The sequence below is a fragment of the Gopherus flavomarginatus genome, unplaced genomic scaffold (assembly GCF_025201925.1).
Source record: "Gopherus flavomarginatus isolate rGopFla2 unplaced genomic scaffold, rGopFla2.mat.asm mat_scaffold_47_arrow_ctg1, whole genome shotgun sequence".
In the NCBI taxonomy this organism is placed as follows: Eukaryota; Metazoa; Chordata; order Testudines; family Testudinidae; genus Gopherus; species Gopherus flavomarginatus.
In genome coordinates, this window is record NW_026115098.1 from 2997108 (window position 1) to 3020942 (window position 23835).

At 51.6% G+C, this 23835-nt stretch overlaps 1 non-coding gene across 1 annotated transcript; it reads left to right on the forward strand.

Moving 5' to 3' along the window:
- The first annotated feature begins 19517 nt into the window (after positions 1-19517).
- On the forward strand, positions 19518-19599 carry TRNAN-GUU (transfer RNA asparagine (anticodon GUU)). The gene has a single exon. It is a non-coding gene; the product is annotated as a tRNA-Asn (tRNA).
- The last annotated feature ends 4236 nt before the right edge of the window (positions 19600-23835 follow it).

Consider the following 23835-nt stretch of genomic DNA (forward strand, 5'->3'; position numbering starts at 1 on the left):
AATAGAAGGGAGTGGGAGCTCTTCCAGCCCTGAGGCCACCGTGGAGGAACATCTACAGCCAGGACATTGGTATCTGTCACACATTAGAAGCAAGAGGAAGACTAAGGACAGGGTAGGCCCACTGCTCAGTGAGGAGGGGGAAACAGTAACGGGAGACTTGGAAATGGCAGAGATGCTTAATGACTTCTTTGTTTCAGTCTTCACTGAGAAGTCTGAAGGAATGTCTAGTATAGTGAATGCTTACGGGAAGAAGGTAGGTTTAGAAGAGAAAATAAGGAAAGAGCAAGTAAAAAATCACTTAGAAAAGTTAGATGCCTGCAAGTCACCAGGGCCTGATGAAATGCATCCTAGAATACTCAAGGAGTTAATAGAGGAGGTATCTGAGCCTCTAGCTATTATCTTTGGGAAATCATGGGAGACGGGGGAGATTCCAGAAGACTGGAAGGGGGCAAATATAGTGCCCATCTATAAAAAGGGAAATAAAAACAACCCAGGAAACTACAGACCAGTTAGTTTAACTTCTGTGCCAGGGAAGATAATGGAGCAGGTAATCAAAGAAATCATCTCCAAAGACTTGGAAGGTGGTAAGGTGATAGGGAATAGCCAGCATGGATTTGTAAAGAACAAATCGTGTCAAACTAATCTGATAGCGTTCTTTGATAGGATAACGAGCCTTGTGGATAAGGGAGAAGCGGTGGATGTGATTTACCTAGACTTTAGTAAGGCATTTGATACGGTCTCGCATGATATTCTTATAGATAAACTAGGAAAGTACAATTTAGATGGGGCTACTATAAGGTGGGTGCATAACTGGCTGGATAACCGTACTCAGAGAGTAGTTGTTAATGGCTCCCAATCCTGCTGGAAAGGTATAACAAGTGGGGTTCCGCAGGGGTCTGTTTTGGGACCGGTTCTGTTCAATATCTTCATCAACGATTTAGATGTTGGCATAAAAAGTACGCTTATTAAGTTTGCGGATGATACCAAACTGGGAGGGATTGCAACTGCTTTGGAGGACAGGGTCAAAATTCAAAATGATCTGGACAAATTGGAGAAATGGTCTGAGGTAAACAGGATGAAGTTCAATAAAGATAAATGCAAAGTGCTCCACTTAGGAAGGAACAATCAGTTTCACACATACAGAATGGGAAGAGACTGTCTAGGAAGGAGTATGGCAGAAAGAGATCTAGGGCTCGTAGTAGACCACAAGCTTAATATGAGTCAACAGTGTGATACTGTTGCAAAAAAAGCAAACGTGATTCTGGGATGCATTAACAGGTGTGTTGTAAACAAGACTCGAGAAGTCATTCTTCCGCTTTACTCTGCGCTGGTTAGGCCTCAACTGGAGTATTGTGTCCAGTTCTGGGCACCACATTTCAAGAAAGATGTGGAGAAATTGGAGAGGGTCCAGAGAAGAGCAACAAGAATGATTAAAGGTCTTGAGAACATGACCTATGAAGGAAGGCTGAAGGAATTGGGTTTGTTTAGTTTGGAAAAGAGAAGACTGAGAGGGGACATGATAGCAGTTTTCAGGTATCTAAAAAGGTGTCATCAGGAGGAGGAAGAAAACTTGTTCACCTTAGCCTCCAATGATAGAACAAGAAGCAATGGGCTTAAACTGCAGCAAGGGAGATTTAGGTTGGACATTAGGAAAAAGTTCCTAACTGTCAGGGTAGTTAAACACTGGAATAGATTGCCTAGGGAAGTTGTGGAATCTCCATCTCTGGAGATATTTAAGAGTAGGTTAGATAAATGTCTATTAGGGATGGTCTAGACAGTATTTGGTCCTGCCATGAGGGCAGGGGACTGGACTCGATGACCTCTCGAGGTCCCTTCCAGTCCTAGAGTCTATGAGTCTATGAGTAATCTGTGCCCCCCATAAACCACCTAATCCCAACGGGAACCCCTACAGCCAGGATGTTGGTATCTGTCCCCCTATAAATCTCCTAAGCCCTCTGGAACCCTTCCAGTCTGAACGTAGGTATCTGTGACCCCCAGAAATCCCCGAATACCCCAGGAACTCCTACAGCCTGGACTTAGGTATCTGTGACCCTACGAACCCCCTTAAACCCCCCAGAATGCCTCCAGCCTGGACATAGCTATCTGTACCTCCCATGACCCCTAAGCCCCCAGGGATCTCTACAGCCTCTACGTAGGTGTGATGCTCTGTGCATTACCCTGAGTGGCCACACAGTGTCACTGTTGCTCCATGCAGGAAATGCTCTGGGCATTACCCTGCGTGGCCACATGGTGTCACTGTTGTTCCATGCGGGAAATGCTCTGGGCATTACTGTGATGGAGTGGGGACTGTCTGTGTGGGGGATGGGAGAGCAGGGGGTGACTTTAGGTGAGGGACAGGACCTAAGCCTGTAACTCGAGCTAGGCAGGGCTGAGAGAGTGAGCACCTTTGCCCGGGAAGCTGGACACAGGAAGGGGTCGGCTGGAGGGAGTTAGTTCAGTTTTGGTTTGGAGCTGGGTAGTTGGAATTCAGAGAATCCCAAACTGGGAACTAAGCTTCCTGAACCCCCAGAAGGACTCGAGGGAGTTAGTTCAGTTTTGGTTTAGAATTCCTTGGTGCAAAAACACCGTGAAACTCCTCTTTCTTCTTCACAGAGGGCTTCAACACCCCTTTTCTCACTCAGGCTCACAACTGCCCAGAATTCGAGAACTGTCCCTGTTCCCATTGGACAAATGGGAGGAGCCTGAGGTACAGAGAAGGGAGGTGACCTACCCAAGGGCCTACACAGCAAGGCGGTGGCAGAGCCAGAAAGAGAAGCTGCCAGTCAGACTCCTGTTCTAACAGACAACAAATCCCCCCAGAGGCAGGGATAGAGCTCAGGAACTGGGATGGTGGGAAAATTTCATTCCAACCGTCTCTGTCCAAATATCCCATTCAGACTAAACCAGTTTGTTTCTCAGAATCATAACAAGTGAGATGGAAGTTCTTTGCAAAAAGATTTTGTTGCAAAACAAAAGCAACTCCTGTTTGTCACAGTGTGTTAAATTGTGTCATCACACACAAGGAGGAGACACTTAGATCTTGAAAATTAGATAAGATGCTACAGTCAGAGCTAAGTCATTGCTGCTCTTAACAATTCCAAAATAAAAAAATACAAATAAAAAAGACTGTTTCAGCTAATCTATTATGTCATAATCTGCTCTGAGTAAACGTGATGGGACACCTCATATTATGCACTACTCTTAGTGACACTCTCCAATGGATCCCCATCCTCCACCCACCATGAGGTAGGTAAGAGTGGATCATTATTATCCCTACTTGAAAGCACACCATGGCCGCTTCACTTCTCCTGCCTCCCCTAGACCCTGGACGTAGGTATCTGTGTCAGCCCCGATCCCTTAAGCACTCCCATTACCCCTTCAGCCTGGACGTAACTACCTGTGACCCCCGCGAAACCCCTAAGCCCCCAGGGTTCCCTAAAGCCTGGACACAGGTGTCTGAGCATCCCACAAACCCCCTAAGCTCCTCGGGACACATCCAGCCCTAAGCCCCCCGAGACCCCTAGAGTATGGATATAGATATCTCTGCCATCCGCAAAAACCCCTAATCCTCTCCGGAACCTCTCCAGCCTGGATGTACATATCTGTGCCCCTCCCCACAAACCACCTAAGCCACCCGGGACCCCTCCAGCCTGGATGTAGGTATCTATGCCCCCCCCAAAGCCCTAAGCCCCCCCAGAATGCCTATAGCCTGGACGTAGGTATCTGTGTCTCCTACAGTATCACTAAGCCCTCCCCAGGGAACCCTCCAGGACATACATACTGTGCCCCTCACCAAGTCCCTATACCCCCAGGGATCACTGTGCTCACCACAACCCCCTAAGCGTCCAGGGACCCCTTCAGCCTGGACGTAGATATTGCTGTCCTCCAGGAAGCCTTTAATCCCCACCAGGGCCTCTACAGCCTGGACGCAAGTACCTATTCCCCTCACAACCCCCCTAACTCTCCCAGGGTCCCGCCCATACTGGATGTAGATATCTGTGACCCTACGAACCCCCGTAAGCCCTCGAGGGATCTCTACAGCCTCCACGTAGGTGCGATGCTCTATGCATTACCCTGTGTGGCCACATGGTGTCACTGTTGCTCCATGCAATAAATGCTCTGTGCATTACCCTGTGTGGCCACACGGTGTCACTGTTGCTCCATGCGGGGAAACGCTCTGTGTATTACCCTCTGTGGCCACACGGTGTCACTGTTGCTCCATGCGGGGAAATGCTCTGTGCATTACCCTGCGTGACCACATGGTGTCACTGTTGCTCCATGCAGGAAATGCTCTGTGCATTACCCTCCGTGGCCACACGATGCCACTGTTGCTCCATGCAGGAAATATTCTGTGTATTAGCCTGCGTGGCCACACGGTGCCACTTTTGCTCTATGCGGGGAAATGCTCTGTGTATTGCCCTCTGTGGCCACACGGTGCCACTGTTGCTCCATGCGTGGAAATGCTCTGTGCATTACCCTGCATGGCCACACGGTGTCACTCTTGCTCCATGCAGGAAATGCTCTGTGCATTACCCTGTGTGGCCACATGGTGTCACTGTTGCTCCACTGGGGAAATGCTCTGGGCATTATCCTGCATGGCCACACAGAGTAACTGTTGTTCCATGCGCGAAATGCTCTGGGCATTACTGTGATGGAGTGGGGACTGTCTGTGTGCGGGATGGGAGAGCAGCGGGTGACTTTAGGTGAGGGACAGGAACTAAGCCTGTAACTTAAGCTAGGCAGCTGGGAGGGGGTCAGCACCTTTGCCCAGGAAGCTGAATAAAGGAAGGGGCTGGCTGGAGGGAGTTAGTTCAGTTTTGGTTTGGAGCTGGGTTGTTGGAATTCAGGGAATCCCAAACTGGGAACTAAGCTTCCTGAACCCCCAGAAGGACTCGATTGAGGGGTCCTGGTTGTGCCCAAAAGCCCTGCTGTATCCTTCATTCCTGTTGGCCAAAAAAACCTTCTGTTTTACTGGCTGGCTGAGTCACTGTGTGTCCCAGGAAGAGGGGTGCAGGGCCAGATTCCACCACACTACGTGACACCCTCTAAGTCCCTCTGGGACCCCTGCAGCCTGGATGTAGGTATCTGTTCCCCCCACCAAAGTCCTGAGCCCCCCCCGACCCCCTACAGCCTGGATCTAGATATCTGTGCCCCCCACGAACTCCCTAAGCCCCCCAGGGACCCCTTGAGCCTGGACGTAGGTGGAACCCTTCTGCCAGGCTGAACTGATAGCAGCAAGGACTGGGTTCAATACATAGGGGTCCCTTGCCTACAATGTAATGCAAACCAGCTCGAGTTCCCACCCAGTGACATGGGAAAATTTTACATACGCACTCCTAGGTGCCTCAAAGAGGCAATACTTCCCCTCTCGCAAGCACAGAGTCTGGGTGTAGCAGAAAATGTTTAATAACGTGAGATAAACAACATAGCATTAAATTGGGAAAACACCTCAACTAGGCCGTGTCCTTTTCCCTGGGCTCATGAGTCCAGCAATCCCCAAATCACCCCAAGGCTCCAAAGTCCAATATCTCCAACGTTTCAAGAGTCCAGCAACCCCAAAATCACCCAATGTTGCGCAACCCCAGAGTTCAAGAGTCTATCTGCAGGGTTTTTTCCCCTGCCAGCCTGAGTAGAAAGGGGCACCTTATGTGGTCCACTGCTGACTGCTCTGCCTCTCCATGGGATTCTGCTTTTGCCTTCCCCACAAACTGCTCAGCTCGGTCCACCAGCTGCTCTGCCAGCCGACCTCTGTTCTGCTCCAGCTATCCCCCAAAACTGCTAGACTCATCTCACTCCGTGGGACACTCCCACAAACTGCTCCTGTCTGCCAACTACTGTGTTCTGCAATACAGGTTCAGAGTCCCCCACAAACTAAAACATCTTTTCAGTGATTTCAGCTCAAGAACCTAGAAATTCAACTTTTAAGAGAATAAAAAATCAACACTGCTATACAACTGTTAAAAGAAAAAAAGTGCAATTGGTGACTTTAGCTCACCCAAGGAGCCCACTCCCTTGTCTAGTGAGTGCCACTCAACTGATGGTGAGAATCCCTGTCTCAAAGCTGTTTCACAGTTCCTCATCCACACAATCAGGGTGACAACACTCCACATCTCACACCCCAACAACAAATAAACTGGGGATACCATAGCTGCCAAAGTAACCATCCCAGGCTGCCGTGGCCGTGTCACGCACGGTGAGTGTGTCTATGCAAACATGATCAGACCCTGAAATCCTTTTCCACACTTGCCATAATTCACCACCAGATGTGAGGATAGAGTTCATCCTGCTTCTGCTTACATAGGTATCTGTGGCCCCCACAACCCCCTAATCCCACCAGAACCCATCTAGCCTGGATAATGGTATCTGTGCTCTCCACAAACCTTTAAGCCCCCCAGGGAACCCACAAGCCCAGATGTAGGCATCTGTATGCCCCACACACCCCTTAATACCCACAGGAACCTTCCAGACTGTAGGTAGGTATCTGTGACCCCTAGAGCCCCACAAAGTCCCTCGGGACCCCTACAGCATGGATGTTTGTATCTGTGACCGACAAGAACCGCCTAAGCTACCCAGGGCCACCTACCATCAGGATGTAGGTATCTGTTCCCCTCCTCAAACACACCTAATCCCCCCGGAACCCCTCCAGCCTAGATGTAGGTATCTCTGACCCCACGAATCCGCTAAGACATGACAGGACCCCTCCAGCATCGACATAGGTATCTGTGCCCACACAACCCTCCTAAGACCCCCAAAACCCCTCCAGCCTAGACGCAGGTATCTGTGCCCAGCATGAACCCACTAAGGTCCCTAGGACCCCTCTTGCCTGGATGAATGTATCTGTGCCCCTTACAAACCCCTAAGCCCCCCCCCAGGATCCCTATAGACCGGACGTAGATATCTGTGCACCCTCACGAACCCACTGATCCTCCCAGCGACCTCTACAGCATGGAAGTAGGTATCTGTACCCCAAAATTCCCCAAAGCAACCCCAGGACCCCTACAGCCTCGATATAGGTATCTGTGCCCCCGCACAACTCCCTAATACCCCCAGAACTCCTCCAGCCTGGACGTAGATATTTGTGACTTCCAGGAACCCCCAAAGCCCTCCCCAGGACTTCTCCAGTCCCTACATAGGTATCTCTGCCCCCCACCAGCCTTCTAAGACCCATAGGGCCCCCACCAGCCTGGTTATAGCTATGAGTACGCCACACAAACCCCCTAAGCTCCCCAGGGCCCCCTCCAACCGGTACGTAGGTATCTGCGCAACCACAAACCCTTAAGTCCCCCAGGGACCCCTCCAGACCATACGTAGGTTTCTGTGACCCTTACCAACTCCTTAAACCCCCAGGGACCACTACAGCATGGACGTATGTATCTATGCTCACCACAACCCCCTAAGCCATCCAGGGACCTCTCCAGCCCTGACGTAGATATTTGTGCCCCTCATGAAGCCCCTAATGCCCACCAGAATGTCTCCAGCCTGGACGTAGCTATCTGTGCCCCCCACGACCCCTAAGCCCCCCAGGGATCTCTACAGCCTCTACATAGGCGTGATGCTCTGTGCATTACCCTGCATGGCCACATGTTGTCACTGTTCCTCTATGAGAGAAATGCTCTGTGCATTACCCTGCGTGGCCACATGGAATCACTGTTGCTCCATCCAGGAAATCCTCTGTGCATTTCCCTGCATGGCCACATGGTGTCACTGTTGCTCCATGCAGGAAATGCTCTGTCCATTACCTGGTGTGGTCACAAGGCGTCAATGTTGCTCCATGTGGGAAATGCTCTGTGCATTACCCTGCCTGGCCACATGGTGTCACTGTTGCTCCACGGGGGAAATGCTCTGGGCATTACCCTGCATGGCCACACAGTGTTACTGTTGCTCCATGCGCGAAATGCTCTGGGCATTACTGTGATGGAGTGGGGACTGTCTGTGTGGGGGATGGGAGAGCAGCGGGTGACTTTAGGTGAGGGACAGGACCTAAGCCTGTAACTTAAGCTAGGCAGCTGGGAGGGGGTCAGCACCTTTGCCCAGGAAGCTGAATAAAGGAAGGGGCTGGCTGGAGGGAGTTAGTTCAGTTTTGGTTTGGAGCTGGGTTGTTGGAATTCAGGGAATCCCAAACTGGGAACTAAGCTTCCTGAACCCCCAGAAGGACTCGATTGAGGGGTCCTGGTTGTGCCCAAAAGCCCTGCTGTAACCTTCATTCCTGTTGGCCAAAAAAACCTTCTGTTTTACTGGCTGGCTGAGTCACTGTGTGTCCCAGGAAGAGGGGTGCAGGGCCAGATTCCACCACACTACGTGACACCCCCTAAGTCCCTCTGGTACCCCTGCAGCGTGGACGTATGTATCTATGCTCACCACAACCCCCTAAGCCATCCAGGGACCTCTCCAGCCCTGACGTAGATATTTGTGCCCCTCATGAAGCCCCTAATGCCCACCAGAATGTCTCCAGCCTGGACGTAGCTATCTGTGCCCCCCACGACCCCTAAGCCCCCCAGGGATCTCTACAGCCTCTACATAGGCGTGATGCTCTGTGCATTACCCTGCATGGCCACATGTTGTCACTGTTCCTCTATGAGAGAAATGCTCTGTGCATTACCCTGCGTGGCCACATGGTATCACTGTTGCTCCATCCAGGAAATGCTCTGGGCATTTCCCTGCATGGCCACATGGTGTCACTGTTGCTCCATGCAGGAAATGCTCTGTCCATTAGCTGGTGTGGTCACAAGGCGTCAATGTTGCTCCATGTGGGAAATGCTCTGTGCATTACCCTGTGTGGCCACACGGTGTCACAGTTGCTCCATATGGGAAATGTTCTGTGCGTTACCGTGCGTGGCCACATGGTGTCACTGTTGCTCCATGCGGGAAATGCTCTGTGCATTACTGTGATGGAGCAGGGACTGTCTGTGTGGGGGATGGGAGAGCAGGGGGTGACTTTAGGACCGGACACGTGCTCAGCCTGTAACCTGAGCTAGGCGCGGGGAGGGGTCAGCACCTTTGCCCGGGAAGCTGGACACAGGAAATGGCCAGCTGGAGGGAGTTGGGTTAGTTCAGTTTCGGTTTTGGTCTGGGTGGTTGGAATTCAGGGATTCCCAAACTGGGAACTAAGTTTCCTGAACCCCTAGAAGGACTTGATTGTGGGGTCCTGCTTGTGCCTCCAAGCTCTGCCGTATCCTTCGCTCCTGTTGTCCAATAAACCTTCTGTTTTACTGGCTGGCTGAGAGTCACTGTGAGTCCCAGGAAGAGGGGTGCAGGACCGGACTCCCCCACACTCCGTGACAGACCCTAAGCCCCTCCGAGACCCCTGCAGCCTGGACGTAGGTATCTGTGCCTCCCACCAAACACCTAAGACACTCAGAGATCCCTCCAGCCTGAACTTAGGTATCTGTGCCCCCCACAAACCCCCTAAGCCCCCGAGGGACCTATACAGGCAGAACATTGGTATCTGTTCCCCATATAGACTCCATAAGCCCCTTGCGACACTCCAGTGTGCACGTAGGTATATGTGCCCCTCAGAAACCCTCTAAGCCCCCAGGAACCCCTACAGCCTGGACATAGGTATTTGCACTCCCACAACCCCCCTAACCCCCCCCTCCGGGACATCTGCAATCTGGACGTAGATATCTGTGCCCCTCACGAAACCTCTAACACCCCCTGGGAACGATACAACCTGGACATACGTATCTGTGCCCACTCGAATCCCTAAAACTCACTGGTACCCCTACAGCCTGGACATCATAGGTGTCTTTGGCCCCCACAAATCCCCTAAGACTCCCAGGATGCCTCCAGCCTGGACGAAGGTATCTTTGCCCCCCACTAGCCCCCTAAGCCCCCCTGGTAACCCTACAGCCTGTATGTAGGAATATGTGCCCCCCACGAACCCTATAAGCCCCCATGGGACCCTAGAGCATGGAGATTGGTATCTGTGTCCCCCCAAACTCTCTAAGCCCCCCAGGGACCGCTATGGCCTGGACATAGGTATCTGTGCACCCCAAGGCCCCTAAGATCCCCCGGACCTCTGCAGCCTGGCTGTAGGTGTGACGGTGCTGCCCGTGGGAGCCAGCTCAGCTCACTCAATCAGAGTGAATTGCAAACAAAACAGGGCAGACAAATCCCAAACGCTGCTGGTTATTTCAATACTTAGATTTACCAAGCCAGCACAAAACAGCTTCTGTAGTACCTCACTGGTTACTTAGAAGTTTAAACCACGCAGTTCCCTTACAGTACCCAGCCTCAGGCCTCCGTCCAGACACACCTGTTAGATATGATGATGATTCCTGAAAATCTTACTTCATCATATAAAAGAAAAGATTCTTCCGATCCCAAAGGATCAGCCACATAACCAGGTTCAATTATAACTTAGATTTTACCTAAAATACATGCTATAGCCAATCCTTATTAACTAAGCTAAAATTTATTAGAAAAGAAAAGAGAGAGAGTGAGTGTTGGTTAAAAGATTAATAGACATATAGACTTGAATTCAATTTTTGAGGTTCAGATACAAAGTAGAGATGAGCTTGTAGTTGCCAAAAGTCCTTTTAGAAATAGTCCATAGGTTATAATCCACTGTCCATATTCAGGGTGGCTCCAGTCAATGACTGGGGATCTCAATCCTTGTGGCTTAAGGTTTCCCCCTCTTGAAACCCAAAGCAGATCTGAGATGAAGAAGGATCGTGTCCCAGGTTCTTAAACATTTCCAGCAACCTTTCAGCCTGAGAAAACAATAGGCTTAACTCTTCTTCCAAACATCCTGGCAATTAGTACATCCATCAAACAGTTCAGATACAGATTACCACAACCTTCAAAGAGACACAGACAATAATACTATTTCACTCAAGTATCATCATAAATGTTAATATTCTTTTTTTGCTCTTTGAATTAAAACTAGAGCAATAGACAAGACTTGTTTGCTGACATCACAAGACCTGAGCAAACACCTCCCCTTCTACCTCTAACACTGCAGACTTGCATTTCAAAGCTCTGTTCATTTACATATCTTGTTAACCAGTTTTTAAGGTTCACCCACGGGTCAGGTCAGTCGGTGAGGTGAGTTAATTAACTCTTTCTGGCCCTGTCACCTTTCAATGAGATATTAGATTATACTTATGTCAGGGACTCTAACCCAGACGGCAAAGTTCGTTGTCTGACCGCGAGAGAGACAGGCAACACCAGCAAGGTCCGATCAAAAGCTCTTTATTGACAAGTGCACGCATCAATAGAGAGCAGCTCGTCTCCAGAGAGAACCAGCCTGCTCTTTACATCTTAGTATAAGCCTATGTAGACAGTTCCGTCGCGTCATAAATTATTCACTGGAGCAACCCACCCCCTTCTTCTAACAACTAGAAACTAGACACCTTTAGTATACATGCATGCCTAAAGTTAGAAATGTAGGGGAGTTAAAAACAAACAAAGAACAAAACCAGGGAGCGAAAACAAGGAGGCTGGGAAACTAGGACTCTTATCAGTTCTTCGAAGGAGCTGCCCGAACACAGCACATCTGGTACTATGCCAGGAATGCAGCTTCTCTCTTATCTCACTTTTTCCCAGCGCTTGTGAGACATGCTGCTGCTTCTCAGTGTTTTCCACTCAGGGATTACCCACAAACCTCTGTTAGCCTGACTTTGGTCAGGTTGGCATACCTGGTTTTGTCTGCTATATCTTTATTCAGGCCTAACAATTATAATGTCACAGTCTCGGTGAGTTGACTGCTGCAGCTCCCCGTAGACTCTGCCTGCGCCTCTCACCGAGCTGGAGTACAGCAGGCGAGGGGAGAGCACTCAATGTATTGCATCTACACTAGACGCGATATATCAACCCCCGCTGGATCGATCGCTGCCCACCGATTCGGCAGGTGGTATAGACATACCCCGAGTATCTGGTGATTGGAGCTGGACTCCCGAGGGGGACACATTGAAGGAACTCAGGGGTTAAGGTGCCTCTATTGTCAACTGTCAGGGCTGCTGTGGCTCAGAGGAGGGTGCTTGACTGCCTGGCAGGCTTAGGCGCCGCAAGCCTTGGAGGTGGGAGAAGTGAAGCGGCCACGGCGTGCTCGGGGTGCTCGTGCTCGGAGCAGGGGTAAGCTCGGGCAACGGGGGTGCCGCAGGGCAGAGCAGGAGAGTTGCCACAAGAGGGGAGCCTCAGGGTGGAGGGGGGAGCTGCCACGGGTGGGGCGCCTCAGGGCAGGGGTGCAGGGGGGGGGAGGGTGCAAGGTGGAAGTTTCGCCTAGGGCATGAAACTTCCTTGCACCGGCCCTGCCCCACGCCCTGCCTGCAGCCAGCCCTGCACCCCCTGCCCTGCCCTGCCGGCAGTCAGCCTCTGTCTCCAGCCAGCCCTGCACCTTCTGCTTTGCCTGCACCAGCCGCATCCTCCCTGCCCTGTCTCCAGCCAACCCCTGATGCACCCCCCTGCCTGAAGCCAGCCAGCCACGCAGCACTTGCCCTGCCTGAAGCCAGACCCTACCTCCAGCCAACCCCACATCCACTGGTGCCCTGCACTTCCCAGGGCAGTAACCCTGCACATCTGCTTCAATGAGGGGGGCAGGGAGCAGCTGGGACCCACACATGGGCACACCCTAGGGTGACCAGACAGCAAGTGTGAAAAATCGGGACGGCGTGGGGGGTAATAGGATCCTAGATAAGACCCCAAAATTCGGACTGTCCCTATAAAATTGGGACATCTGGTCACCACAGCACACCCCCAGGACTCCTGAGTTCCATTGCTGGGTTTCCTATTGGTTCCTCTGCTGGTTGTTTTCCTTTTTCTGGGGACTTTGGGCAAGTTGCTCCCCACTCTCGGGCTCTGTCCCCAGCAGTCAAATGGGGATTTCATACCTTCCCGCTATTGGAAAGTGCTGGGAGAATCCCCCAGCAAAAGCTGCTCTGACAGTGCTAAGCAGCATCTGACCATTCAAGGTCGGAGCTCACTGCCCAGGAGGAGTGCTTGGCTCTGGGGTTTCACTTCAGCCCAGTGTAGAGAGAGAGCCCTAACCATGGAGTTTGGCTCAAGAAGACCAAGTCTCCAATTTGTTAAGGGTGTTTTGAATTTCAATCCTGTGCTCCAAAGTGCTTGGTGTCAGTTGTAAACTTTAGGAGCATGCTCTCCACTCCATTTTCCAAATCATTCATGAAAATATAGAATAGTACCTGACACCGGACTGATCCCTGCCAGACCCACTAGGTTTACCCTCCCCGTTGGGCAGCTAAACATGGAGAAGGGCTCCTGGAGTCTTGGCTTTCAACCAGCTCTGCACCCACATTACACTGATTGCAGCTGGACTGCATTTCCCTCGTTTGCTTCTGAGAATGTCCTATGGGACTGTGTCAAAAGCCTTAGTAACACCAAGCTAGATCCCATCTATTGTTTACTCACCTCTACCAGGCCCAGAACCCTGCCAAAGAAGGAAAGAGGATTGGTTTGGAATGATTTGTTCTTGACAATTCCACGCTCACTAGTCATAAGAACCAAATCATCCTGTAGGTGCTGCTGACAAACTGAGTGTTTAAGAATGTATTGCAGGATCTCTCCAGCTATGGCAGTCAGGCTAGCTAGTCTGTAAGTCCCAGAGGTCTTTTTGTTCCCCTTTGAAAGATAGGTCCTGTCTTGTTCATGGATGGGAAGATGTTCTTTTTCAGGGGTCTCAGACGAGAACTGGGGCACAACACCTGGTTTGTTAAGGCCACAAAAACGGAGGCAGGAACCTCTTCTCTGCTGCTGGCAAAGAACCACAGGTACCTAAAAGATAGGGACTCACATCTTTGAATGGGCTTTAAAAAGGCAGTGGTTAATAGGTTTGGCCCGGACCATTTCTTGTTTCCACAGACTAGACATTTTAGCAAACTTTAGAATTCCTTGGTGCTAAACACTGTGAAACTCCCCTTTCTCCTTCACAGAGGGCTTTAATACCCCTTATCTCACTTGGGCTCTAAACTGCCCATAGTTCGAGAACTGTTCCTGTTCTGATTGGACAGATGGGAGAAGGGAAGTGACCTACCCAAGGCCTACACAACAAGGCGATGGCAGAGCCAGAAAGAGAAGCAACCAGTTCTGACTCCTGTTCTAACAGATGAAAACACCCCAGAGCCCAGGAATCGAGATGGTGGGAAAATTTCATTCAAACCGTTTCTGTCTGAAAATCCCATTTAGACTAAACCAGTTTGTTTCTCAGAATCATAACAAGTGGGATGAAAGATCTTTGCAAAAATATTTTGTTGCAAAACAAAAGCATCTCCTCTTTGTCAGAGTGTGTTAAATTGTCTCCTCGCACACAAAGAGGAGACACTTACATCTCAACCATTAGATAAGATGCTTCAATCTGAGCTAAGTCGTTGCTACTATTAACAATTTCAAAATAAAAAAAAACAAATAAAATAGACGATTTCAGCTAATCTATTATGTCATAATCTGGGAAACTTCATATTATGCACTACTTCTAGTGACACTCCCAAATGGATCCCCATCCTTCACCCACCATGAGGTAGGTAAGAGCGGATCATTATTATCCCTACTTGAAAGAGGGAGAAGCTCAGGCTGAGAAAGGAGAATTGACTTGTCTTAGGTCACACAGCCCCTCAGAGGCAGTGTTGGGCATAGGACCGAAGAGCCCTGATTTTCAAACAAACCATCGGATCTTGAATTTCAGACATTGAATGACCTGAATACTGTGCTCTCAGATGAGCTCCAGACCAACAACAGTGACAGTAATTATTCAGCAAGTATTTGAGGAGAACTGCAATGTTAGAGGGAATCATCAACTGCTCAGAGACAATTAATGCAGAGAAGCAGCAAAATTAATCAAAGATAGAACTGGTTCTGACTTATTTACTTGATCTTAAAAGAGAACAACAAGGACCTGAGTCTCCTCCCTGTCAATATCCCCCTGCTCAACCAATCAGGGTAGAGACGGAGGACGGGATTCTGAGGGTTCTCACCAGAGAGCCCAAAGGATGGCCCAGGTCACCGGTGGGGATCACTGCCCGAGCACTATTTCAGTCCCACATTTTTGGGTGGACCTTCCATAGTGGGAGCTGCAGAGGACTTCCCTGCAACACACACACACACACCTCCGTCCTGTTGTTGGGAAGGGAACAGGAGAAAGGACAATAGAAGCAAGAGAAGAAGAGGAGGGAGGGATGGAGGAAGAGGTGAAACAAAAAGGACAAACCCTAATGTCCCCAGCGATTCTAAGGGACAAAATCCCAGGTGCGCAATAAAATTCTGCCTCCTTAAGCTCGTATTTTCCATGCCTAGAATTCACTTGTCACCAGATAGATCAGACTGAACAGGTTTCAAACCTCCAGGAGGCTCTTACCTTCTAAACAGGGACGGCTGTTTTCTAGTAAAATCACTACAAGGGAAGGAGGAAACTCGAAAGAGGTTCCTCCTGGCGCTCACGTCCATGACCCCAAATAATCTCTCAGTCCTCAAAGAGAGACCTGGAGAAGGAAACGTGCTGAAGCAAAGCCACAGAGGTCTCTGAGGTTACCCTGGCCCCTCGCCCCTGTCCTGCCTGGCTGATGTCAGCATCTCTCTGTGAGGTCACCACCTCCCCACCACCTTTGACCAATAGTCTGAGGTCCTGCAAAAGGCCTTTGTGATGTCACTGCCACACCCCTCCCTTGCTGGGCTAATGTCCTGCCCCTGGCCAGGCACTTTGGAGGTTTGAGCTACTACCTGTGGATCACCCCACTCAAGGAGCGTTCGTTCTAGGCAGCAAGCCGGCTAGACAGGAAAACATCAGACACTGCTCCCAATGCTACACTCAGTTTTTCAGAAATTAGTCGACTTCATGGTCAGAAGACACCATTAGAGCATCTAACCTGCATATCACAGGCCTCCTGTATGACATAACAGCTACTTTGGGGGCAAACACATTCCAGAAAGGCATCTAGTCTTCATTAAATGACATCAGGAGATGGTGAACCCACCACTTTCCTTGGTAGCTTGCTCCTGTGGTGAATCATCCTCGCTGTTGACTATTGTGCCTCAGTTGTAATATGAATTTGTCTCTTTTCACTTTCCAGCCATTGGGTCTTGTTATGCCTTTCTCTGCTCCATTCAAGAGCCCGTAAATACCCAATCTTTTCTCTCCATTAAGGCCCTTCAACATTTCAATGAAATCACCTTTCAATCTTCTTTTGATAAGCTAAACAGGTTGAGCTCTTTCAATAGCTCACTGGAAGGCATTTTTCTCCAGCCCTCAGAACATTTGGTGGCTCTTTGCTGCCCTAGCTCCAATTTCACAACATCTTTTTCAAATGAGGATACCAGAACTGGAGGCAGTATAAAGGTTGTATAAAGGTAAAATTAAATAGGTTGCAGAGGAGTTTTTTTTAATTTCGGCTTTTGTTGCTAAAAATTTTGTCTCTCTGCGGTGAGAAAAAACACTCCCCGAATGCCAAAATTTGAGCCATGAAAAGCGGCAGTGTGAACAGCGCATCATAGGTGGAGCTGTGCTCCCGGTGACAAAGCTCCTGCCCCTCATTGGAGGTAGTTTGGCTTTGTTGCCGGGGAAGCTCTCTCTCAGCGATAAGGACGGCCACACAGCGCACCTTACAATGGCATGGTTAGAGTGGCACAGCTGCACCGTGGTAAGGTGCGCGGTGTAGACACAGCCTCAGAGCTGGGGAAAGCCGACAGGCGCTGAGGAGCACAGGGTTCAGACAGAGACATCCGTTAGGAGAGGAACTATTCACAGGGATTCTCTATAGCCTAGTAAGGTGGAGAGGATGGAAGATGATAATGTACAGGTAGGTTCTGATGAGAAACAGTGAAATGAAAGAGTCTCCCTCAATTACATCATGTAATAACAGACAGCTAAAATGGGACACATTTTAGAAGTGCTTAAATACAAACGCTAAACGTCTAAGTACTAAGACTGGTGAATTTGAGTGCCTGGTATTGAGTGACGATATTGATAGAATAGGCATCACAGAAACCCTTGCACCCCCTCCTTCACCCACATGGGGAGACTGACCTGTGTGCATGGAGCAGCTGGCATTGCTGCCCCCCACTCCTCCCTGGAACGCTGCTCATCTGGGCACCCCTAGGGGCTGTGGGATGTGGGGGCAAGAAGTGAGATCATCCGAGCTCCCTGCATCCAGGTCACTTTCCTCAGCCGGGCTGCATAGCGGGAGGGCAGAGAGCAGCAGCTTCTGATGCTCCCCTCACAGCACAGCCCAAGTGGGAAAAGTGACCAGGACGCATGGAGCACATAGGGTTGCTCCTTACTCCCCTCAAACCTCTATGGACCCATGGAGGAGCATTGGGGCAGGGGAGAGCAGTGAGCACCTTTGCACTGCCACACGGTGCCCTTTGACCCCTGGAGCCCTGGGCGGCTATCGGGGGGCACCACCCCTAAGGCCGGCCAGGCTCCCCAGAACGAGCAGCAGAAAACACAGAGACTGGCCACACACTGAGCAGTGGTAGCCTGGGCGGCTCGTAATGGAGGCTCAGGGGGGAGGGGCGTCATAACATTTTTTCCCAGATTTGGACCTTAGCGTCCAAAATATGGGTGTTAGCATGAAAACCTCCAAGCTTAGTTACCAGCTTGGACCTGGTAAAGCTGCCACCAGCCAGGGATTTATACAGTGCCTGGCTCGCTGTGGTCTCCCCAAAACCTTCCCCGGGGGACCCCCAGACTCAGATGCCTTGAGTCTCACAACAAAGGGGAATAAACCATTTCCCTTCCCCCTCCTCCCCTCCAGGTGTTCCCTCCCTGGGTTCCTGGAGAGATATACAGAAGCAAGCTCCGTGAATCGAAACAGAGGGACTCCCCCCTCCCTGTTTCCAGTCCTGGAAATAGAAGTACCAAGATAGCTAATCTCTCTTCCCCCTTACCCAGAGGGTATGCAAAGTCAGGCTAGTAAATCTAACACAACGAGATTTTCCCCCTGACTTCTTCCTCCCACCAATTCCCTGGTGAGCTGCAGACTCAATTCCCTGGAGTCCCCACTAAAGAAAAAATCCAACAGGTCTTAAAAAGAAAGCTTTATATAACAAGAAAGAAAAGGACATAAAAATGGTCTCTCTGTATTAAGGTGACAAATACAGGGTTATTTGCTTAAAAGAAAAAAATGAATAAACAGCCTTATCCAAAAAGAATACAATTTAAACATTCCAGCAACTACACACATGTAAATACAAAAAAAACCAATATAAACTTATTGTCTTATTATCTTTGTACTTACAACTTGGAAACAGAAGATTAGAAAGGCAGGAGATAGAAAAATCACTCTCATAGCCGAGACGCCACAGACACAAGACAAAGAACAAAGAACTCACACACAAACTTCCCTCCACCCAGATTTGAAAAAGTCTTGTTTCCTGATTGGTCCTCTGGTCAGGTGTTTTAGGTTACTGGTGTTACCCCTTTATAGGTAAAAGAACATTAACCCTTAGCTATCTGTTTATGACAAGGGGGCTCAGCCTCCCCAAACCTTGCACTGCCAAGGGGACAGTGGGGCCCATGATCAGGGGCCCTGGCCAAGTTAGGTCCCCCTGGAAAAGTCTCCCCTATGTCAGCCCCAGGGCTGGAGGAGCTCCCACTCCCTGCTACAGCCCGGGGGCTGCAGCAGGGGCACAGAGCTTCTCTGGTCTCAGGGCCACAGCGGGGCAGGGGTAAAGGAGTGATAGGGTGGGGCTGGTGGGGGAAGGGGTGGAACAGAAGTGACAGTGGATGGGGCCATGGGTGGAAGGGGGTAGAGCCACAGACAGAAGGTAGGGGCATGGTTCTGGTGCTGGGGCCCCCACACTTGTTCTCCCTTTCCCGGGGGTTTGGCATCACTAGCCCCGGCTTAGCGAGTAGGGTTCAGTGGTCCACATAATGTGGGGTGCGACTCCTAGGGGGACACAGAGGAACATTCATAGGGGCACCTCAGGACCTGAGCCAGCCCACATAGAGGGCAGGGAGGGAGCACCACTCTGCCACAGCTATTCCCCAACCCCACCCTCAGCCTGAGACTCTGTCTCCCAGCCCGGCGTCGACCCCTTTACCCCTGTCCGCACCCCTCACCCCAGCAAGCAACAGCCCCACTCCTCCCAGCCCCGGTTCTTGACCGTGGCTTCCGAGGGGCCACAGCCATGGCTAAGAGGGCACAATGTGAAATGTTTGGGGACCACTGGTTTAGGGTGACGTCCTCAATCACTTCTCTGCAGTCCAATAAAAGCTATTCCTCACTCACCTACCCCTCCATCAGGACGGACTAGGTATGTTCTGCTGCCCTTCACTCATACAGGAAGGAGAATAACATTTCATTCCACTCAATCCTAAAGTCATTTGTAACCCAAGACCATCCCAAACTGGTCATTTTGGGGAAGCTGCCCCATCATGCTGCATAGCTAGGCAGAGTAGGTGTGTCTATGCAAACACGGTCTGTTCCGGAAGTCTTTCCCCAGCTCCTCACTAGGTGAGAGAGGGGAGCTCATTCAGACCCTGCTTTCGCTTAGTATTTAAAAACTCCTTAGTGTCCCTATCTCTGCCGGCCTTAGATTTCTCCTCCTGTCCGTTTTTTGACAGCTCAGATGAGGTGACCGAGTGGTTAAGGTGATGGACTGTTACCCCATTATGCTCTGCCTGCATGGGTTCAAATCCCATTCTCATCAGAGGCATTTAGTCTTCACCCTCCTTTATAGACAACCATCTCCCCCTTTGGTACAATAACAGATCAAACAATGTTGCTTGTGTTACCCAAAATTGGGTCAGTTAGTAAGCTTAGAGAGGACTAATAATGCCCCTCCCCCCCAGAGTCTGGCAGAAAGCAGCACATTTATTAGCTTGATAGCTAAGCTCAAAAGAAGGGATGGGAGAGGGTGTCACACTCATACTCACGCTCCCAGGACAGGCCTGGCAGTGGAGATGTCAGGATCCTTTAAGGTAAGTGTCCCACAGCGCAGCGATGGACGGTGCGATGAAGATCAGTCTCCCTGAGGTGCAATAGAATGTAACACAGCGAACCACTGGCCAGATGGGCCGGGTGAAGGGCATTCACTGGAGGTACAAAGGAGAGTGGGAAAGCCACTTCACAGGCATTCAAAGCGGGAAAGGACACAAGCTGGGGGAGTTTAACAGACCTTTTGAGCATACAGGTTATACAGAGCATACAGATCACTGCTGCTCCTACAACATGATAAGTTCTCAAGCAGCATGTTTCTTACTTTGCCCATCTGTCAATTTTGATGATTATTGATGGAAATATTTTGCCATTGGGTTGTGTGTTTACACAGAAATTGACATTTACCAACAAATACACAATTCTTCCAAGCCTGCCTAGTCTGCAGTTGATGGGTTTAGAGGGACACATTCACTCTTCCAGGTCCCCATTCCAGGCCTGTGCTCTCCAGGTTGTCAACTTCCCGCACTGCTGGGATCCTTCCCTCATCTCCCCCCAAACCACTGCCCCACCCCAACTTCTGGGGTCCCCTCCCTACACTGTCTAACTCCACTGCTGGCAGGATCCCTTCCTGTTCCTTTCATTTCCTGCCTCCACTCTGGGCAAAAGCTCTGCACTCTTCCCACACCAGAAGTCTGTGAGGAAAAGAACAAAGGCGGCTATTTGCATTTAGTGAATGAGAGAGGGGTGGGGGAGGAGGCTTGAACTTGCCAGGCAGGGAGCTGACACAGTGTCAGCTCCAAAAATCCACTCGCTCTGTCTCCCCCACGCTCCGTGTCACACTCCACCCCACCCTCCTCTTTTGAAAAGCACATTGCAGCCACTTGAATGCTGGGATAGCTGCCCATAATGCACCACTCCCAACAGCGCTGCAAATGTGGCCATGACAGAGTGCTGGTAGCTGTCAGTGTGTCCACACTGCAGCGCTTTCCCTAAACAGCTGTAGGAAGACAGCTTTAACTCCCAGCGCTGGACAGCTGCAAGTGTAGCCAAACCCTCTCTAAGCCGACCCCTTATGAGAACAGCAGGGACTAGCATGACTAGATGTCCCGATTTTTGGGTCTTTTTCTTATATAGGTGCCTATTAACCCCACCCCCATCCCAATTTTTCACATTTGCTGTCGGATCACCCTAGCAGGGGTTGCACACAGGGCTGCATTAACCTTCAGGTGCTGAGGTTTCCCTCTCTCCATTCCCAGAGCCTGTGATCAGGAAACAGACATCAGGGCTCCCAGGTGCTGCACAGACCATGACTGAGTTCAGACCCCATATTATGCAAGGTGCTGTACAAACCCTGGGCAACGCTGAGACACCCAGGAGGTTCCCCTCAATTTCCCTGAGCCTCTGCTGCCCAACTTCTTCTGAATCCCTCTGGCTCACCCCCCCCCACAAAAAAACCCCACCTTTCCAAACAGTCCTTCTTTCCTTGCCCCCTGATTCTGGTTTCACACCCTGGGATCATCTCCTCTCTTTGTCTCTCCCCCTCCAGGTGAAGCAGAGATGGAGGCAACTTCAGCCACTGGAGTCAACCTCAGCGAGCCCTGCAGCCGGCCCCGGGGGTGGGGGGGTGTTTGCAGACACAGGAAGGGAGCAGGGGGTGCTGGGAAGAAGGTGGCAGGAGAACAAAGCTCAGAGACCCAACATGGGGAAATTCCAGGGGGCGGGGCTCTGACACATCCCAGGTGCGGGCAGCTCCTGGGGGCGGGGCTCTGGCTCAGCTCGGGGGCGGGGCAGCTCCTCGGGGCGGGGCTCCAGCACAGAGCAGTGGCGGGGCAGCTCCTGTGGGCGGGGCTGCAGCACGGAGCGGGGGCGGAGCAGCTCCTGGGGGCGGGGCTCTGGCACTGCCCATGGGCAGGGCAGCTCCTGGGGGCGGGGTTCTGGCACAGCCCACGGGCAGGGCAGCTCCTGGGGGCGGGGCTCTGGCACAGCCCGGGGGTGGGACAGCTCCTGGGGGCGGGGCTCTGGCACAGCCCGGGGGCGGGGCAGCTCCTGGGGGCGGGGCTCTGGCACAGCCCATGGGCAGGGCAGCTCCTGGGGGCGGGGCTCTGGCACATTGTGACGCAGAGCCCGGGCTGAACAGCTGCTTCCTGGTTCTCCACGTGTTGCCAGCAGCGCTGGAGCTGCCCGAGCGGGAGTGGAGCCGCTGGTCTCAGCTGCAGCCAGGATCTGCCCACGGCCCCGCTGGGATCCAGGTGGGGACAGAGACTGGGGCCCGGGGGTTCCCCTTGGTGTGGCTGGCGGGGGCGGGAAGGGAGAAGCCGGAGCTGCAGGCGGGGGAAGGGCGGTGGGACATTGTGACCCGGAGCCCCCGGGGAATGAGAGGCGCTGGGGGGCAGGAAAGTGACTCTGCCCCAGGGAGCCTGGGAGAAGCCTTGAAGGCGCCTCGGCCCCAGTGGAGCTGCAGGAGGATCCGTCCGCCCGCCCCGCTGGGATGGGGGGGCCGGGGCCCGGCCGCCGTGTGGGGGGGGAGAGGCAGACCCCGGGCCAGGCGGGGGGGGCGGTGTATTAAATCCCTCCCCATAGCAATGTGCTACTTCCGGGCACTGCGCATGCCCAGTAACAGCCGCTGAAGCCGCTGCCCTTCCCCCTGCCCGGACCAGCAGTAACGTTCCGCCGGGCGCTGGGGGCGGGGCTGGAGCGGGGCGGGGGAGTGACAGGGAGCGTGGGAGGGGCGGGCGCAGAGCAGGAAATTGATGGGCAGGGGGGGTCAGGCAGCTGGAGGCAGGGTTCGTGGGGGGCTAAAGGGCACAATCCGGGCTGGGGGGAGGAGCAGGAGTTGAGCTCAGGGGGAGGCGCTGGCAGAGCCCCCCCCTTTGGTTTGAGGGCGGAGGTGTCGAGGGGGGAGGAGAAGCCGGAGTTGCAGGTGGGGGAGGTCACTGGGGTGGGGGTGTAGATCTGTCTCTGTGCAGCCAGGACATTCCCGGGGTGGGAGGGAGGTGAGTTAACTGGATCCCGTCCCTGTTTTTGCCACTTCCTCCCACACACACATTCTCTCAAGATTTCCCCTTTTCTCTGTCATTATCACACGTGGCTATAAAATCCAGGGAGGTTTTCCTCCCGCCCCCCTCAATGATCACCTCTCTAATTGCCTCTGATTTTCCCTTTTCTCTCCATACTTCTCAAATGCCAATTTAAAATCTCTCTGATGGGGGGTGGATTTTCCCACCCATTTTATCTGCAGCGATTTGTCCTTGTTTGGGTGGGAAATTGTTGCCCTGGGTCATTCCCCAGAACATGGCTCCCACTGGAGTGGGATGGGATGAGGTTCCCGTTCTCTACCAGGGCAGGGAAGGGAAGGGTGGAGCACATCCCCCATGGAGACTGCCCAGACCCCATTTCCCAATTCCCCTGCGGCCCCCTTCCATTGTCCAGGGAGCCTTCCAGCTCCCCCACCCTGCCCTTAAATCAGCTCCTCAAAGGGCTCTGAGCTGCTCACGTGAATGGTTGCCCCGTGGCCGGGGGGGGCCATCACATTCTGTTTATGTATTGGACAGTCATATAAAATCCAGTCCAACAGTCCCCCTTTTCCACTAGTTATTTAATAGCAACATCAAATCCCCTCCGATCTTGGTGGTTTTCTCTCATGTTATCAAATGTCGTTTGTGACAGGGTTCTCTCTGCATGTCTCAAAGATTGATATAAAATACCCCAAACATTTGCCCCACTTCTCTCTAGTTGTTTTATTTCTAATTGAATATGATGGGTTGTTTCCCAATGTGCTAAGATGCAGCCGCCTCTGGGGTGGATCCATGGTGGCCATTATTTGCTAGTGACAGCCCGTGGATCTTTCTTGCCCTCCAGGCCTTCCATTCTCCTGTTAAAGAAGCACTCCCAAGGCTCCCTCTGCCTGTGTGACTGGCCAGCAGGAGGTGGTGTTAACTTTCTAGCCACTTCTCACACTCTGTGAGGTAACACTTGCAGGGGCAGGGAAGGTGTCTGTGTGGGGAGA